Source organism: Carassius carassius, chromosome 11 (genome assembly GCF_963082965.1).
Source record: "Carassius carassius chromosome 11, fCarCar2.1, whole genome shotgun sequence".
NCBI lineage: Eukaryota > Metazoa > Chordata > Actinopteri > Cypriniformes > Cyprinidae > Carassius > Carassius carassius.
The window spans coordinates 4,091,202-4,111,321 of NC_081765.1; positions in this window are offsets into that span (position 1 = coordinate 4,091,202).

Below are 20,120 nucleotides of genomic sequence, written 5' to 3' on the forward strand. Positions count from 1 at the left end.
ATCTTTTATCAATTTTAAGATATAGCCTTTTGAAATTAAGATGTCAAAATCAAACATTTTAGGAAAAAACCTCTGGCGCCTAAAGGGTTAAGCCAATTCTTGGAGGGACTGACACACGTGCTTCACAACTGGTCCAAGTTCTCTGGTGAAAAGTTTCCACAAACACCTCTCAGATATATGGTCTAATTCCTGTCAGACAATCTGTAAATAAAAGAGGCATGCCTCTCTGTGTGTGTGCCTGTATATATAAAAGCATTGAAACACCCAGATTAATATTTCATTGTTGAGAATGAAAACATCAGAGAGAGGGATGTTGTGTGTATAGCAGGAGGGCTGTGAATGCTAATTGACTTATTTATTTGTGTTAGTTGTTCATTTGTCAGTGTGGCAGGTCTCCTGGCCGCTCATGATCAAAGTCAAAGTCAAAGTCACCTTTATTTATATAGCGCTTTAAACAAAATACATTGCGTCAAAGCAACTGAACAATATTCATTAGGAAAACAGTGTCAATAATGAAAAAATGATAGTTAAAGGCAGTTCATTATTGAATTCAGTTATGTCATCTCTGTTCAATTAAATAGTGTCTGTGCATTTATTTGCAATCAAGTCAACCATATCGCTGTAGATGAAGTGACCCCAACTAAGCAAGCCAGAGGCGACAGCGGCAAGGAACCGAAACTCCATCGGTGACAGAATGGAGAAAAAACCTTGGGAGAAACCAGGCTCAGTTGGGGGGCCAGTTCTCCTCTGACCAGACGAAACCAGTAGTTCAATTCCAGGCTGCAGCAAAGTCAGATTGTGCAGAAGAATCATCTGTTTCCTGTGGTCTTGTCCTGGTGCTCCTCTGAGACAAGGTCTTTACAGGGGATCTGTATCTGGGGCTCTAGTTGTCCTGGTCTCCACTGTCTTTCAGGGATGTAGAGGTCCTTTCTAGGTGCTGATCCAGCATCTGGTCTGGATACATACTGGATCCGGGTGACTGCAGTGACCCTCTGATCTGGACACAGACTGGATCTGGTGGCCACGGTGACCTCGGAACAAAAGAGAAACAGACAAATATTAGCGTAGATGCCATTCTTCTAATGATGTAGCAAGTACATAGGGTGTTATGGGAAGTGTTTCCGGTTTACCTAATTAATGCAGCCTAAAAATCCTTTAACGGATTTGGATAATAAAAGCATATTAGTATGTTATGTGTATGCCAGGTTAAAGAGATGGGTCTTTAATCTAGATTTATATATCTTGATTTTGATATTCTAGGTATTATCAAATTGCCTGAGTTTTGAGAACGTAGCGGACGTAGAGGATTATAATGTAAAAGGAGCTCATTCAAATACTGAGGTGCTAAACCATTCAGGGCTTTATAGGTAATAAGCAATATTTTAAAATCTATACGATGCTTGATAGGGAGCCAGTGCAGTGTTGACAGGACCGGGCTAATATGGTCATACTTCCTGGTTCTAGTAAGAACTCTTGCTGCTGCATTTTGGACTAGCTGTAGTTTGTTTACTAAGCGTGCAGAACAACCACCCAATAAAGCATTACAATAATCTAACCTTGAGGTCATAAAAGCATGGATTAACATTTCTGCATTTGACATTGAGAGCATAGGCCATAATTTAGATATATTTTTGAGATGGAAAAATGCAGTTTTACAAATGCTAGAAACGTGGCTTTCTAAGGAAAGATTGCGATCAAATAGCACACCTAGGTTCCTAACTGATGACGAAGAATTTACAGAGCAACCATCAAGTCTTAGACAGTGTTCCAGGTTATTACAAGCGGAGTTTTTAGGTCCTATAATTAACACCTCTGTTTTTTCAGAATTTAGCAGTAAGAAATTACTTGTCATCCAGTTTTTTATAACGACTAAGCAATCCATTAGTTTTTCAAATTCTGTATCTGTATCTGGGGCTCTAGTTGTCCTGGTCTCCACTGTCTTTCAGGGATGTAGAGGTCCTTTCTAGGTGCCGATCCAGCATCTGGTCTGGATACGTACTGGATCCGGGTGACTGCAGTGACCCTCTGATCTGGACACAGACTAGATCTGGTGGCCACGTTGACCTCGGAACAAGAGAGAAACAGACAAATATTAGCGTAGATGCCATTCTTCTAATGATGTAGCAAGTACATAGGGTGTTATGGGAAGTGTTTCCGGTTTACCTAATTAATCCAGCCTAAAAATCCTTTAACGGATTTGGATAATAAAAGCATATTAGTATGTTATGTGTATGCCAGGTTAAAGAGATGGGTCTTTATTCTAGATTTAAACTGCAAGAGTGTGTCTGCCTCCCGAACAATGTTAGGTAGGTTATTCCAGAGTTTGGGCACCAAATAGGAAAAGGATCTGCCGCCTGCAGTTGATTTTGATATTCTAGGTATTATCAAATTGCCTGAGTTTTGAGAACGTAGCGGACGTAGAGGATTATAATGTAAAAGGAGCTCATTCAAATACTGAGGTGCTAAACCATTCAGGGCTTTATAAGTAATAAGCAATATTTTAAAATCTATGCGATGCTTGATAGGGAGCCAGTGCAGTGTTGACAGGACCGGGCTAATATGGTCATACTTCCTGGTTCTTGTAAGAACTCTTGCTGCTGCATTTTGGACTAGCTGTAGTTTTTTTACTAAGCGTGCAGAACAACCACCCAATAAAGCATTACAATAATCTAACCTTGAGGTCATAAATGCATGGATTAACATTTCTGCATTTGACATTGAGAGCATAGGCCGTAATTTAGATATATTTTTGAGATGGAAAAATGCAGTTTTCCAAATGCTAGAAACGTGGCTTTCTAAGGAAAGATTGCGATCAAATAGCACACCTAGGTTCCTAACTGATGACGAAGAATTGACAGAGCAACCATCAAGTCTTAGACAGTGTTCTAGTTTATTACAAGCAGAGTTTTTAGGTCCTATAATTAACACCTCTGTTTTTTCAGAATTTAGCAGTAAGAAATTACTCGTCATCCAGTTTTTTATATCGACTATGCAATCCATTAGTTTTTCAAATTGGTGTGTTTCACCGGGCTGCGAAGAAATATAGAGCTGAGTATCATCAGCATAACAGTGAAAGCTAACACCATGTTTCCTGATGATATCTCCCAAGGGTAACATATAAAGCGTAAAGAGTAGCGGCCCTAGTACTGAGCCTTGAGGTACTCCACACTGCACTTGTGATCGATAGGATACATCTTCGTTCACTGCTACGAACTGATGGCGGTCATATAAGTACGATTTAAACCATGCTAATGCACTTCCACTGATGCCAACAAAGTGTTCAAGTCTATGCAAAAGAATGTTGTGGTCAATTGTGTCAAACGCAGCACTAAGATCCAATAAAACTAATAGAGAGATACACCCACGATCAGATGATAAGAGCAGATCATTTGTAACTCTAAGGAGAGCAGTCTCAGTACTATGATACGGTCTAAATCCTGACTGGAAATCCTCACATATACCATTTTTCTCTAAGAAGGAATATAATTGTGTGGATACCACCTTTTCTAGTATCTTGGACAGAAAAGGGAGATTCGAGATTGGTCTATAATTAACTAGTTCTTTGGGGTCAAGTTGTGGTTTTTTGATGAGAGGCTTAATACCAGCCAGTTTGAAGGTTTTGGGGACATATCCTAATGACAATGAGGAATTAATAATAGTCAGAAGAGGATCTATGACTTCTGGAAGCACCTCTTTTAGGAGCTTAGATGGTATAGGGTCTAACATACATGTTGTTGGTTTAGATGATTTAACAAGTTTATACAGTTCTTCCTCTCCTATGGTAGAGAATGAGTGGAACTGTTCCTCAGGGGGTCTATAGTGCACTGTCTGATGTGATACTGTAGCTGACGGCTGAATGGTTGCAATTTTATCTCTAATAGTATCGATTTTAGAAGTAAAGTAGTTCATAAAGTCATTACTGCTGTGGTGTTGGGAAATGTCAACACTTGTTGAGGCTTTATTTTTCGTTAATTTAGCCACTGTATTGAATAAATACCTGGGGTTATGTTTGTTTTCTTCTAAAAGAGAAGAAAAGTAATCGGATCTAGCAGTTTTTAATGCTTTTCTGTAGGATATGTTACTTTCCCGCCAAGCAATACGAAATACCTCTAGTTTTGTTTTCCTCCAGCTGCGCTCCATTTTTCGGGCTGCTCTCTTTAGGGTGCGAGTATGCTCATTATATCATGGTGTCAAACTGTTTTCCTTAACCTTCCTTAAGCGTAAAGGAGCAACTTTATTTAAAGTGCTAGAAAAGAGAGAGTCCATAGTTTCTGTTACATCATCAAGTTGTTCTGAGGTTTTGGATATGCTAAGGAATTTGGATACATCAGGAAGATAACTTAAAAAGCAGTCTTTTGTGTTAGAAGTGATGGTTCTTCCATACTTGTAACAAGAAGTAGAATTTACAATTTTGGCTATATGAATTTTGCAAAGAACTAAATAATGATCTGAGATATCATCACTTGGCTGAATAATTTCAACACCATCAACATCAATTCCATGTGACAGTATTAAATCTAGAGTATGATTTCGACAACGAGTAGGTCCTGAAACGTGTTGTCTAACACCAATAGAGTTCAGAATGTCTATAAATGCTGATCCCAATGCATCGTTTTCATTATCAACATGGATATTAAAATCACCAACTATTAAAACTTTATCTGCAGCCAGAACTAACTCGGATGTAAAATCACCAAACTCTTTAATAAAGTCTGTATGGTGCCCTGGTGGCCTGTATACAGTAGCCAGTACAAACATAACAGGGGATTTATCATTAACATTTGTTTCTTTGGATAATGTTATATGAAGTACCATTACTTCAAACGAGTTATACTTGTAGCCTGCCCTCTGAGAAATCCTGAAAACGTTGTTATAAATTGAAGCAACACCTCCACCTTTGCCTTTTAGACGTGGCTCATGTTTATAACAGTAATCTTGGGGGGTGGACTCATTTAAAATAATGTAATCATCAGGTTTTAGCCAGGTTTCTGTCAAACAGAGTACATCTATATTATGATCAGTGATCATATTATTTACAAAAAGTGTTTTCGTAGAAAGGGATCTGATATTCAATAAGCCAAGCTTTATCATTTGTTTATCCATATTGCTTCTGTTTTTTACTTGTTGAACCTCAATTAAATTGTTTATCTTAACTTGGTTTGGACGTTTTTTGTATTTTCTAGTTCGGGGAACAGACACAGTCTCTATATTGTGATATCTAGGTGAAAGAGTCTCTATGTGCTGAGAATTAACTGACCTCTGTGACGGGAGGCAGCTAGCAGACGGTCGGTTTAGCCAGTCTGTCTGCTTCCTGACCTGGGCCCCAGTTAGTCAAGTATAAACACTAAGACTATTTGCCATATTTCTAGAGAGAAGAGTGGCGCCACCCCAGGAGGGATGAAGACCATCTCTTTTAAACAGGTCAGGTCTGCCCCAAAAGCTCGTCCAATTGTCTATGAAACCTATGTTATTCTGTGGGCACCACTTAGACATCCAGCCATTGAGTGATGACAATCTGCTATGCATCTCATCACCACGGTAAGCAGGGAGGGGACCAGAGCATATTACAGTGTCTGACATCGTGCTTGCAAGTTCACACACCTCTTTAATGTTATTTTTAGTGATCTCCGACTGGCGAAGTCGAACATCATTAGCGCCAGCATGAATAACAATCTTACTGTATTTACGTTTAGCATTAGCCAGCACTTTTAAATTTGCCAAGATGTCAGGCGTTCTGGCTCCCGGTAAACATTTGACTATGGTGGATGGTGTCTCTATATTCACGTTCCGTACAATAGAATCACCAATAACTAGAGCACTTTCATCAGGTTTCTCAGTGGGTGCATCACTGAGTGGGGAGAACCTGTTTAATGTTTTGATCGGAACAGAAGAGCGGTGTTTTGACCCACGACTACGCTGCCTCACCGTCACCCAGTTACCCTGCTGCTGGGGCTCTGTTTCCGGAACCGAACAATGTACAGGAATCCCTGAGCTAGACGCATCCAAAGCCGTATCTAGAGCCCTAACATTCTTACTGTCCTCAATTAAAGTTTGGATGCGTGTCTCTAATTCTGAAATCTTCTCTGTCAGCCTAACTATTTCCCTGCATTTATCACATGTGAATCCCTCATCAGCGACAGAGATAGATAAACTGTATATGTGGCAAGAGGTGCAAGTAACAATGACGGGAGAAGCCATTACTCACCGTGCTTGATGAAATATTCTTACTGCGGTTGTTTGATGAACTTGTGAAAAACACTTTAAAAAACAGAGAGTGATAGTAAGATAAAGATTCTAGAGAAAAAATAAATTAAAAACAGCTACACGGAGCTACAATTTGCTACAGAAGGCCAACAGGAAGTAGAGAAAACACTGTCCAACCAATAAATTTGTCCAAATCATAAATTTGATAGATGTGTAATTAAATTTGAAGAGCTTTTAACTAGCTGTTAGTTTCTATGATGGAATTTTCGACTGAACGCTTGTGAAGTTCCACTCCAGCTTGAGACACATTCTATCTTTTAACCTGAACAGTTTGATAAATGTACATTTTCATTTGTGAAAGGTACAATATTTACTTGATTTTGGCCAATATGGCAGTCATCTTTTACTTCATTCTGTGGTTTAAGGGGATAGTGAAAAGTCTTCAGCTTAAGCTCCAAGTAAAAGGTTGACAGAGATAAAAAAAAGAAGCCACTTAAACATAAACAAACAGCAACTATACTGTGTCTTAGTAACTAATTTAGCATCCAACACTGGTTTAACATCTGTCTTTTTGCCACTGTCGTTTAAATTTTTTTAAAAAAGTTAAATTATTAAATTACTTTTTATGTAATTTTAGTTTTTATTTATGTCAAATTATGCTTCATGCTTAATTACATCCATTGGTTGCATACAATATAAATGTATAAATGTCAGACAACTTTTGGTGGGGGGATCTAGAGTTTTATGACTGAACTAGATATTTATGTAAAAAAAAAATACTATTGCATATATATTTCTTTAGTGCTAATATATTGCTTCTGTTATGAAGAGTATTTAGTGAGCTGAAGATGCTTTGCTGTCCGCAACCTATATACGCCCCAGTGTCACTATTAAAAAAAAAACAACAACAACATTCATCTGCATAAATCTGTTTGTATATTTATGATGTGATCATTAATTAAGTAAAGCTTGGGAAAAGCACATATATTTGCAGGAAAAAAATTACAATTCATTGCTCTGTATTTGTGTTTGGCACAATAAATCAACTTCAGCACAGATGAGGGTTTTTATAAGTGTACAGGGACACAACGTTATCGCGTGGTGCCGGCTGTTTGTTCTCTGTCTGTGTGTGTACTAAAACAGCACGCTGATGTTCCTGCATTATGAATGCATGCGTAATTGTGCAGCTGAATGGCCTCCACTCTGCTATCAGAGCTGCCTGCTGTTCAGATCCTCAGCCATCCCGAGCACTAATGTCAGACCCCTGCGCCTATTTACAGCATTTAATGTCACCTTTATTTATATAGCGCTTTAAACAAAATACATTGCGTCAAAGCAACTGAACAACATTCATTAGGAAAACAGTGTCAATAATGCAAAAATGATAGTTAAAGGCAGTTCATCATTGGATTCAGTTATGTCATCTCTGTTCAGTTAAATAGTGTCTGTGCATTTATTTGCAATCAAGTCAACGATATCGCTGTAGATGAAGTGTCCCCAACTAAGCAAGCCAGAGGCGACAGCGGCAAGGAACCGAAACTCCATCGGTGACAGAATGGAGAAAAAAACCTTGGGAGAAACCAGGCTCAGTTGGGGGGCCAGTTCTCCTCTGACCAGACGAAACCAGTAGTTCAATTCCAGACTGCAGCAAAGTCAGATTGTGCAGAAGAATCATCTGTTTCCTGTGGTCTTGTCCTGGTGCTCCTCTGAGACAAGGTCTTTACAGGGGATCTGTATCTGGGGCTCTAGTTGTCCTGGTCTCCGCTGTCTTTCAGGGATGTAGAGGTCCTTTCTAGGTGCTGATCCAGCATTTGGTCTGGATACGTACTGGATCCGGGTGACTGCAGTGACCCTCTGATCTGGACACAGACTGGATCTGGTGGCCACGGTGACCTCGGAACGAGAGAGAAACAGGCAAATATTAGCGTAGATGCCATTCTTCTAATGATGTAGCAAGTACATAGGTTGTTATGGGAAGTGTTTCCGGTTCCGGTTTACCTAATTAATGCAGCCTAAAAATCCTTTAACGGATTTGGATAATGAAAGCATATTGGTATGTTATGTGTATGCCAGGTTAAAGAGATGGGTCTTTAATCTAGATTTAAACCGCAAGAGTGTGTCTGCCTCCCGAACAATGTTAGGTAGGTTATTCCAGAGTTTGGGCGCCAAATAGGAAAAGGATCTGCCGCCTGCAGTGGATTTTGATATTCTAGGTATTATCAAATTGCCTGAGTTTTGAGAACGTAGCGGACGTAGAGGATTATAATGTAAAAGGAGCTCATTCAAATACTGAGGTGCTAAACCATTCAGGGCTTTATATGTAATAAGCAATATTTTAAAATCTATGCGATGCTTGATAGGGAGCCAGTGCAGTGTTGACAGGACCGGGCTAATATGGTCATACTTCCTGGTTCTAGTAAGAACTCTTGCTGCTGCATTTTGGACTAGCTGTAGTTTGTTTACTAAGCGTGCAGAACAACCACCCAATAAAGCATTACAATAATCTAACCTTGAGGTCATAAATGCATGGATTAACATTTCTGCATTTGACATTGAGAGCATAGGCCGTAATTTAGATATATTTTTGAGATGGAAAAATGCAGTTTTACAAATGCTAGAAACGTGGCTTTCTAAGGAAAGATTGCGATCAAGTAGCACACCTAGGTTCCTAACTGATGACGAAGAATTGACAGAGCAACCATCAAGTCTTAGACAGTGTTCTAGGTTATTACAAGCAGAGTTTTTAGGTCCTATAATTAACACCTCTGTTTTTTCAGAATTTAGCAGTAATAAATTACTCGTCATCCAGTTTTTTATATCGACTATGCAATCCATTAGTTTTTCAAATTGGTGTGTTTCACTGGGCTGCGAAGAAATATAGAGCTGAGTATCATCAGCATAACAGTGAAAGCTAACACCATGTTTCCTGATGATATCTCCCAAGGGTAACATATAAAGCGTGAAGAGTAGCGGCCCTAGTACTGAGCCTTGAGGTACTCCATACTGCACTTGTGATCGATAGGATACATCTTCATTCACTGCTACGAACTGATGGCGGTCATATAAGTACGATTTAAACCATGCTAATGCACTTCCACTGATGCCAACAAAGTATTCAAGTCTATGCAAAAGAATGTTGTGGTCAATTGTGTCAAACGCAGCACTAAGATCCAATAAAACTAATAGAGAGATACACCCACGATCAGATGATAAGAGCAGATCATTTGTAACTCTAAGAAGAGCAGTCTCTGTACTATGATACGGTCTAAATCCTGACTGGAAATCCTCACATATACCATTTTTCTCTAAGAAGGAATATAATTGTGTGGATACCACCTTTTCTAGTATCTTGGACAGAAAAGGGAGATTCGAGATTGGTCTATAATTAACTAGTTCTTTGGGGTCAAGTTGTGGTTTTTTGATGAGGGGCTTAATAACAGCCAGTTTGAAGGTTTTGGGGACATGTCCTAATGACAATGAGGAATTAATAATAGTCAGAAGAGGATCTATGACTTCTGGAAGCACCTCTTTCAGGAGCTTAGATGGTATAGGGTCTAACATACATGTTGTTGGTTTAGATGATTTAACAAGTTTATACAATTCTTCCTCTCCTATGGTAGAGAATGAGTGGAACTGTTCCTCAGGGGGTCTATAGTGCACTGTCTGATGTGATACTGTAGCTGACGGCTGAATGGTTGCAATTTTATCTCTAATAGTATCGATTTTAGAAGTAAAGTAGTTCATAAAGTCATTACTGCTGTGGTGTTGGGAAATGTCAACACTTGTTGAGGCTTTATTTTTCGTTAATTTAGCCACTGTATTGAATAAATACCTGGGGTTATGTTTGTTTTCTTCTAAAAGAGAAGAAAAGTAATCGGATCTAGCAGTTTTTAATGCTTTTCTGTAGGATATGTTACTTTCCCGCCAAGCAATACGAAATACCTCTAGTTTTGTTTTCCTCCAGCTGCGCTCCATTTTTCGGGCTGCTCTCTTTAGGGTGCGAGTATGCTCATTATACCATGGTGTCAAACTGTTTTCCTTAACCTTCCTTAAGCGTAAAGGAGCAACTTTATTTAAAGTGCTAGAAAAGAGAGAGTCCATAGTTTCTGTTACATCATCAAGTTGTTCTGAGGTTTTGGATATGCTAAGGAATTTGGATACATCAGGAAGATAACTTAAAAAGCAGTCTTTTGTGTTAGAAGTGATGGTTCTTCCATACTTGTAACAAGAAGTAGAATTTACAATTTTGGCTATATGAATTTTGCAAAGAACTAAATAATGATCTGAGATATCATCACTTGGCTGAATAATTTCAACACCATCAACATCAATTCCATGTGACAGTATTAAATCTAGAGTATGATTTCGACAATGAGTAGGTCCTGAAACGTGTTGTCTAACACCAATAGAGTTCAGAATGTCTATAAATGCTGATCCCAATGCATCGTTTTCATTATCAACATGGATATTAAAATCACCAACTATTAAAACTTTATCTGCAGCCAGAACTAACTCGGATGTAAAATCACCAAACTCTTTAATAAAGTCTGTATGGTGCCCTGGTGGCCTGTATACAGTAGCCAGTACAAACATAACAGGGGATTTATCATTAACATTTGTTTCTTTGGATAATGTTATATGAAGTACCATTACTTCAAACGAGTTATACTTGTAGCCTGCCCTCTGAGAAATCCTGAAAACGTTGTTATAAATTGAAGCAACACCTCCACCTTTGCCTTTTAGACGTGGCTCATGTTTATAACAGTAATCTTGGGGGGTGGACTCATTTAAAATAATGTAATCATCAGGTTTTAGCCAGGTTTCTGTCAAACAGAGCACATCCATATTATGATCAGTGATCATATTATTTACAAAAAGTGTTTTCGTAGAAAGGGATCTGATATTCAATAAGCCAAGCTTTATCATTTGTTTATCCATATTGCTTCTGTTTTTTATTTGTTGAACCTCAATTAAATTGTTAATCTTAACCTGGTTTGGACGTTTTTTGTTTTTTCTAGTTCGGGGAACAGACACAGTCTCTATAGTGTGATATCTAGGTGAAAAAGTCTCTATGTGCTGAGAATTAACTGACCTCTGTGACGGGAGGCAGCTAGCAGACGGTCGGTTTAGCCAGTCTGTCTGCTTCCTGACCTGGGCCCCAGTTAGTCAAGTATAAACACTAAGACTATTTGCCATATTTCTAGAGAGAAGAGTGGCGCCACCCCAGGAGGGATGAAGACCATCTCTTTTAAACAGGTCAGGTCTGCCCCAAAAGCTTGTCCAATTGTCTATGAAACCTATGTTATTCTGTGGGCACCACTTAGACATCCAGCCATTGAGTGATGTCAATCTGCTATGCATCTCATCACCACGGTAAGCAGGGAGGGGACCAGAGCATATTACAGTGTCTGACATCGTGCTTACAAGTTCACACACCTCTTTAATGTTATATTTAGTGATCTCCGACTGGCGAAGTCGAACATCATTAGCGCCGGCATGAATAACAATCTTACTGTATTTACGTTTAGCATTAGCCAGCACTTTTAAATTTGCCAAGATGTCAGGCGCTCTGGCTCCTGGTAAACATTTGACTATGGTGGCTGGTGTCTCTATATTCACGTTCCGTACAATAGAATCACCAATAACTAGAGCACTTTCATCAGGTTTCTCAGTGGGTGCATCACTGAGTGGGGAGAACCTGTTTAATGTTTTGATCGGAACAGAAGAGCGGTGTTTTGACCCACGACTACGCTGCCTCACCGTCACCCAGTTGCCCTGCTGCTGGGGCTCTGTTTCCGGAACCGAACAATGTACAGGAATCCCTGAGCTAGACGCATCCAAAGCCGTATCTAGAGCCCTAACATTTTTACTATCCTCAATTAAAGTTTGGATGCGTGTCTCTAATTCTGAAATCTTCTCTGTCAGCCTAACTATTTCCCTGCATTTATCACATGTGAATCCCTCATCAGCGACAGAGATAGATAAACTGTACATGTGGCAAGAGGTGCAAGAAACAATGATAGGAGAAGCCATTACTCACCCTGCTTGATGAAAATTCTTACTGCGGTTGTTTGATGAACTTGTGAAAAACTGGAGCGAGGGAGAGGAGAAAAGAAAACAGCGATAGGTTCGAATGAAGACACTAATGACAAGCTAACGAGTGCTAACGCTTTGCAGGTGTACTGCACTCACGGAAATAAAATAAAAGTGAACGATCAAAGTTAATCTGATAAGATTGATCGATAATATCCGAAATATGGTGTGAATTAAGTTATATTTTACCACTTTAAAAAACAGAGAGTGATAGTAAGATAAAGATTCTAGAGAAAAAAATAAAATAAAAACAGCTACACGGAGCTACAATTTGCTACAGAAGGCCAACAGGAAGTAGAGAAAACACTGTCCAACAGCGACACCCGCATGGCTGTGTAGTAAAAACAACAATACTCAATACTTAATGGGCTCTAGGGCTGATCTCAGCATGGCCGTGGTTTCAGTCTAGAGTAAAACAGGCCACTGAGATTTAGACGGACACTGTGCTTAGTGCTTTACTTCCTTAAGTGCATCTTTATGTAATATCAAAAAAATTTTTTTGACTATTTTTAAAATGGTAACTGTATTTTAAAAGTGTACTGACAAGCATTCATGGTATTTCAATGTTATTTCCCTTCAAACGTGTATGTCATGTATTCAAATATATTTGTACATGTGTAATAAACATGCAGTTGAGTTCGTTTGAAATATATCAACTTTAAATGTAATATTGAATAACACACTCTAGATAAGTAATCTAAGTACAAGTACAAATACCATACTAATGCAAGTAGTTTCCATGTGCTTTAGTACAGTATGTTAGCCAACACATCAAAAGAAGTGTACTTCTTTAAAGCAAGAAAACATATTATTTAATCATAAATTAAAATAAATGTAAAGTGCCCATTAAGAGCACAGCTACAATTAAGAGTACAGCTACAGTGACACTCATGTATCATGAGAGGAAATACCTGCTGTTCGAGAGATCTGTAACGACTGGGTGAAAGGAGTGGCAGGAAGCAAGTGCGAGTAAACAATATTTAATGAGAACAATGATACCGGACAAAAACAAGAGACAAAGATGACGCTGAAGGGAATACAAAGTCCGGGATGATGCAGGTGAGTGAAGGATGGATCAGATGGCGGAGATGAGTTGGCAGCAGGAGAGGGTGACACAGGAACTGCGGGGAAGCGAGCCGAAGGTAAGTGATGATGCTTGTTGGTGATGTGCGAAAAGTGGACAGGGATCCGGGGAGACACGGCCATCCAACACAGAAACACACAAGAAAGCAAACATCAGACGACGTACATGAAACAAAGCTCTCACAAACACAAGACGCTAGACAGGCCAATATATATGGATAAGTAATGAGTGACAGCTGTTGCTGATAACAATTAGTGGAGACGCCCACAAGAACTATCAGTTCTGACGTGTAACACACAGACTTCACCCACATAGTGAAAAACCCTGAGATCACGGTTTACCAACCGTGACAGTACCCACTCCCCCCCCCCTCTAGGAACGCCTCCTGGAGTTCCCAGAAGGGCCTACCTGCTGATTGTAATCATCAATAAGGGAGTGATCCAGTATGTCCCTAGCAGGTATCCAACTCCTCTCCTCCAGACCGTGACCTTCCCAGTCCACCAAGTACTGGAATCCTCGTCCCCTCCGTCTCGAGTCCAGAATCCGATTTACCGAATAAGTTGGCTCCCCATCTACGAGATGCGGCGGTGGGGGAACCGGGGTAGGCGAATTAATACGTGAATAAAACACGGGTTTAATTTTGGACACATGGAAGGCGGTATGAATCCTCCTGTACGCTGGAGGTAGTTTGAGGCGGACTGTCACCGGACTAATGATCTTGGTGACAGGAAATGGGCCAATAAATTTGGGAGCTAATTTATTAGAAACCGAACGGAGCGGAATGTTGTTATTCCACCTCTGGTCGAGGTGCGGTGGCACCTCTGGACAAACGCGTGAGGGGACCGCGACTTCAGACTCCAGACTAGGAAAAACCGGTGGCTGGTAACCTAAGCTACACTTAAAATGGAGAGAGGCCCGTGGCTGACACTGGTAACGAGTTTTGAGCGTACTCAACCATAGAGAGTTGTTGGCTCCAGGAAGAAGGATTCTTGGAGACCAAACATCGCAACGTTCTCTCTAAATCTTGGTTGGCTCGCTCAGACTGCCCGTTACTCTGGGGATGATAACCCGAAGACAGACTAACCGTTGTTCCTAACAATTTACAAAACTCTTTCCAAAATATGGATATGAATTGGGATCCCCTGTCAGAAACCACGTCTACTGGGAGGCCATGTAAAGGAAGGACGTGATCAAGGACAGTGATCGCTGTCTCCTTGGCTGTAGGTAATTTGGGCAAGGGAATGAAATGTGCTGCCTTCGAGAACCGGTCAACTATGGTCAAAACGACCATCATGCCATTAGAGGGCGGGAGGGCGGTAACAAAATCTAGAGAGATATGTGACCAGGGTCTCGAAGGAACAGAAAGCGGTTGAAGAAGCCCATCTGGAGGTCGGTTAGATGACTTACCACTGGTGCAAACTGAGCAAGCCAAAACAAAATCGTACACGTCGCGAGCCATAAGTGGCCACCAGAATTGTTGCTTACCTAAAACCTTGGTTCGGCATATCCCTGGATGACAAGCAACATTAGAGCAGTGACACCACTGAATAACCTCGGACCGTAACTCTTCCGGCACAAACAACCGATTCGGTGGGCATCCGGGCGGAGAAGTTACCCCTTCTAAGGCCGTCTTGACCTTCGAGTCAACCTCCCATACGAGTGCTGAGACGACTATTTTCTCAGGTAAAATACACTCGGGAGTCACCGGGCGTTCGGAAGGATCAAAAAGACGTGATAAAGAATCGCGTTTAACATTTTTAGAACCCGGGCGGTACGACAGAGCAAAATCAAAGCGGCAGAAAATAATTGCCCACCGAGCCTGCCTGGAATTGAGTCTTTTGGCAGTTCTAATGTTCTCTAAATTCTTATGATTGGTCCAAACAACGAAAGGTACCCCTCACCCTTCCAACCAGTGATGCCACTCCTCTAAAGCTAATTTGACAGCCAACAATTCTATGTTACCAATGTCATAATTGCGTTCAGCAGGAGATAAACGATGTGAGAAAAATGTGCAGGGATGCATCTTATCGTCCGAGGCAGCACGTTGGAAAAGAACTAGGGATGCACCGAATTTTCGGCCACCGAAAATTTTCGGCCGAAAATGGCCCAAAAGTGCATTTTCGGTTTTCGGCCGATAGACTATTTGAGTCTGTCATGAGTCTGTCAGCACACGTCTCACTGAGATCTTTTCGGATCCTCTGCACTTCATCACGAATGTGCTTGATCCACGTTATAAAGACCATTACTTAGATGCGGAAATAAGGCAGCACGCACGAGAAATGATCCAGGCCACGCTGGATGCGGAGAACCCGCGTGGAGACGGAGAAGCGCCAAGTGCAGGAGACTGAAATCAAAGCGCAGAATAAAAGACTCGTCTGTGCATCAGATAAGGGGCATGCACCCTCGTTGTCTGATATGTTCAGTGTAATTCTGCAAGAAAGTGCCTCAAATAATAATAATACGTTGGCTATTTTGTTCTTAGGCTTATATATATATATATATATATATATATATACACACACACACACACACACACACACACATATACATACATAATATCAGATTGTAGCCATATTTCTGCTAGATTTCTGCTTTAATTTGATAAAAATGTTTATTTATGCCCTGGCCCTATTTAAATACACTCTCTCAAATATTTCTTAAATGTCAGGCAAATGACAAGCTCAACTGCTCAACAGCTAGATGGTTATCTGTCTGAAGTCCCCATCCCCAGAAGTGATAACAGTCTTGCCTACTGGAGAAGTAATGCACTTTCTAGTCCTACAGAGAACAATTTCAAATGCACTTCACCTAAATTAACTTTGTTTTTATGAGAGACCAGTTCATTTTAAAACCTTTCTGCAGGCCAGTAGACCTGTACATTATTCATTAATATACACATGAGTGGGATAAATTTTTAGTTTGAATTTTATTTTATACTGTGCATTGTTGCAATGTGCTTAATAAATATTTGCATAATTTCTAATTATGTATTTTTATGTTTTTTTTTTTAAATAATTTATGTAATTGTAATTATCTTTGAAACTAATATTAATTTATGCAATGCCTTAATTTTAGTAAAGTTAGTACACGGTCATAGCAGTAAATGCAATGTTACTAATAATTGGCATAATTTCTTTTGGTGTTTCGGTTTCGGTTTTCGGCCTTGGTTTTCTCTTTTTCGGTTTTCGGTTTCGGCCAAGAATTTTCATTTCGGTGCATCCCTAGAAAGAACTGCACCTACTCCCACCTCTGATGCGTCGACCTCCACCACGAACTGCCGTGTGGGATCAGGGGCTACTATGATGGGAGCCGAAATCAAGCGACTCTTGAGGTTGGTAAATGCAGTTTCGGCTGGACTAGACCACCTGAACGGAGTACTGGGCGAGGTCAAGGCGGTCAGAGGTGAGACTAGTTGGCTGAAATTACGAATGAAACGTCGATAAAAATTGGCAAACCCCAGAAACCGCTGTAGGGCCTTACGGGAATCTGGACTTGGCCAATCTATCACAGCCTTAACTTTGTCAGGATCCATACGTATTCCCCCGGACGAGACGATATACCCTAGGAAGGGAAGAGACTGTGCATGTAATACGCATTTCTCCGCCTTGACAAAAAGCCCATTCTCGAGTAATCTCTGGAGCACTCGTCTGACGTGTTGAACGTGTTCCTGGAGAGATGAAGAAAAAATCTGTATGTCATCCAGGTAAACATATATAAACTGATCTACCATGTCTCTCAACACGTCATTGACGAGTGCTTGGAAAACCCCTGGCGAGTTGGAGAGCCCGAATGGTATCACCAAATATTCAAAGTGCCCTCTAGGGGTGTTAAAAGCGGTTTTCCATTCATCCCCCTTCCTGATGCGGACCAAATGATAAGCATTACGTAAATCCAATTTTGTGAATATGGATGCTCCCTGTAACCTCTCGAAGCTGAAGACATCAACGGCAAAGGATAGGTATTCTTTATCGTGATGTTGTTCAGCTCTCGGTAGTCAATACAAGGTCGCAGAGAACCATCCTTCTTACCCACAAAAAAGAATCCCGCCCCTGCTGGAGAAGAGGAAGGGCGGATGAACCTCGATGCCAAGGAATCAGAAATGTATTTCTCCATGGCCTCCCTCTCCGGAATAGAAAGGGAGTAAAGCTTGCCCTTAGGTGGAGACTTACCTGGAACTAAGTCTATAGCACAGTCATAGGGACGATGTGGAGGAAGAGAAGCAGCACGGGACTTACTGAACACCTCCTTCAGGTCCAAGTGCTCTGCGGGCACGTTTGATAACACCATGGTCTCCTCCTGAAAGACAGAAACAGGCACAACAGGACACGCAGAAACCAGACAAGATTCATGACAACTAGGGATGTCCAGATCCGATCACGTGATCGGAAATCGGGACCGATCGCATGGTATCAGACTCGATCGGAATCGGACGTTACCTCCCGATCAGGACTCGGATATATATATATATTCTCATTAATTTTTAACACATCTTTTGTTATGCGGTGGCACAGAGTTAGACCCTTTTGACTCCACACAGAAACAGCAACGCGTGAGGCATGACATCACTTTGTTTTCAAGAGCTGAAAACAGAATAAATATAGATTCAAACTCAAAGAGACATGATAGTTTGCGCATGACCTGATATTTCATTCGGACCCAGGATACAGCGAGATGAACATCACAGAGCGCTAAACTCTCATGCAGTGTGTGTTTCATTCATACTCGAAGCCGGAGCACGCTCTCGCGCTGATATCAGGATATTCCTAATATGGACGAAAGCGTCCAGCTATGCTGTGGTGCTCACAGGAAAACAGAAACTTATGCAAACACGAAGACATTAATATACGATCACGACAATAAATTGTTCTTCAAGTCATCTCCAGCAGGTGATAAATAAAGTATGAACAATGCAGTGCTGATTGACATAGTATTTATTACAGTATAGAAACTATTCTGCATTATTATGTGATAAACAGTGTTTGTAGTATATAAACAAATCATTATTATTTGTTATTGTCCAGCATTTATAGATTTCTAAGCCAATTAAAAGCTAGAAATTAGAGAAAAAATAAAGTTGCCTATACTACCAGTCAGAAGTTTTTGAACAGTAAGCTTGTTAAGGTTTTTTTTTTTAAGAAGTCCCTTCTATTCACCAAGCCTGCATTTATTTGATCCAAAGTACAGCAAAACAGTAAGATTTTGAAATTTTTTTACTAGCCTATTTAAAATAGCTGTTTTATATTGAGTATATTTCAAAATGTAATTTATTAAAGATCCTGGATCTGTTTTTTCGCTCGTCTTTATTCTTTTTTTATGTATTATAGAAGTATCGGATCGGGACTCGGTATCGGCAGATACTCAAAATCAATTGACTCGGACTCGGACTCGAGGACAAAAAAACCTGATTGGGACATCCCTAATGACAACTTTCACTCCACAAATTGACTGTGTTGGAACCCCAATCCACTCGTGGATTGTGTTTGACCAACAAGGGGTGACCTAAAACAATGGGTGCGACAGGGGAGTCCATGAGGAAAAAGGATATGGTTTCAGTGTGGTTTCCAGAGGTGAGCAGAGTTATAGGTTCCGTGTTGTGAGTGATGTGGGGCAGTTCCTGGCCATTGAGTGCGGTGACATGGATAGGACGAGAAACGGGAAGGACAGGACGGTTCAGGTGACGTGCAAGGACAGTGTCAATGAAATTACCTTCGGCTCCAGAGTCCAGAAGAGCCTGACAGTCGTGAGTATGGTTCTCCCACCGCAGTTTTACCGAAAGGAGAGTCGAAGATGTAGTTGAGGACTTCCCGGCGGAGATCCCACCCGATAGTAGCCTCAAACTTACTACCGGGGCTGGCTCTTTTACCAGGCATGAATGGAGGGAATGACCCGAGCCACCACAATACAAACACAGTCCCTGGGACCTCCGCCTCTTTCTCTCCTTCCGGGATAGTCGAGCTCTAGCCACCTGCATGGGCTAGTGATAGTAGACGGGACCGACCATGTTTTCTCGACTCGAGTGGCACCGTTCCGGAGAGACGTGAAGGCATGATGGGCTGGTTTGTTTACCAAGGCGATTAATCCAGGCGTCCACCCGGAGCGCCAGGTCGATGAGAGTGTTGGGGGCAACTCGAGGAGGTAGATCTCCTTATGAACACGGTCGGGCAGCCCATGCAGGAATCAATCCCACTGCGCCTCCTCGTTCCACTGGCACATGGCTGCCAGGGTGCGGAATTGGATGGAGTAATCCGCCACCGACGATTTCCCTTGTCGGAGGTCCGAGAGTTGGTGAGCGGCCTCCCTGCCGGCCGCGGCTCGATCAAATACTCTTTTCATCTCTTCGGAGAGGGCGTGGAACGAGGTGCAACACGGATGACAATTCTCCCACACCGCCGTCCCCCATAAGGCGGCCCTGCCAGAGAGTAGAGTGAGAGCAAACGCGACCTTGGACTCTTCCGTCGCGAAGGTGCGGGGCATGGAACATTTGTTAAGGAAAGTCTTGCGAAATTTAGGCTCACCGGAGTAACTCTCTGGCGCCGGAAGTCACGGCTCTGGCCGGAAATGGTCCTGGGAAACCTCCCGGGTGACGGGCGGCGCAGGTGGTGCGGTGGGCGCAGCGGGAGAGGTGAGCTGATGGATCTGCTGGGTGAGCTCGGACACCTGTGTCACCAGCGCTTGGATTGCGCTTCCGATGTTCACAATGCTCTCCTGCTGCCGATCCATGCGGTTGAAGCTGTGGTGG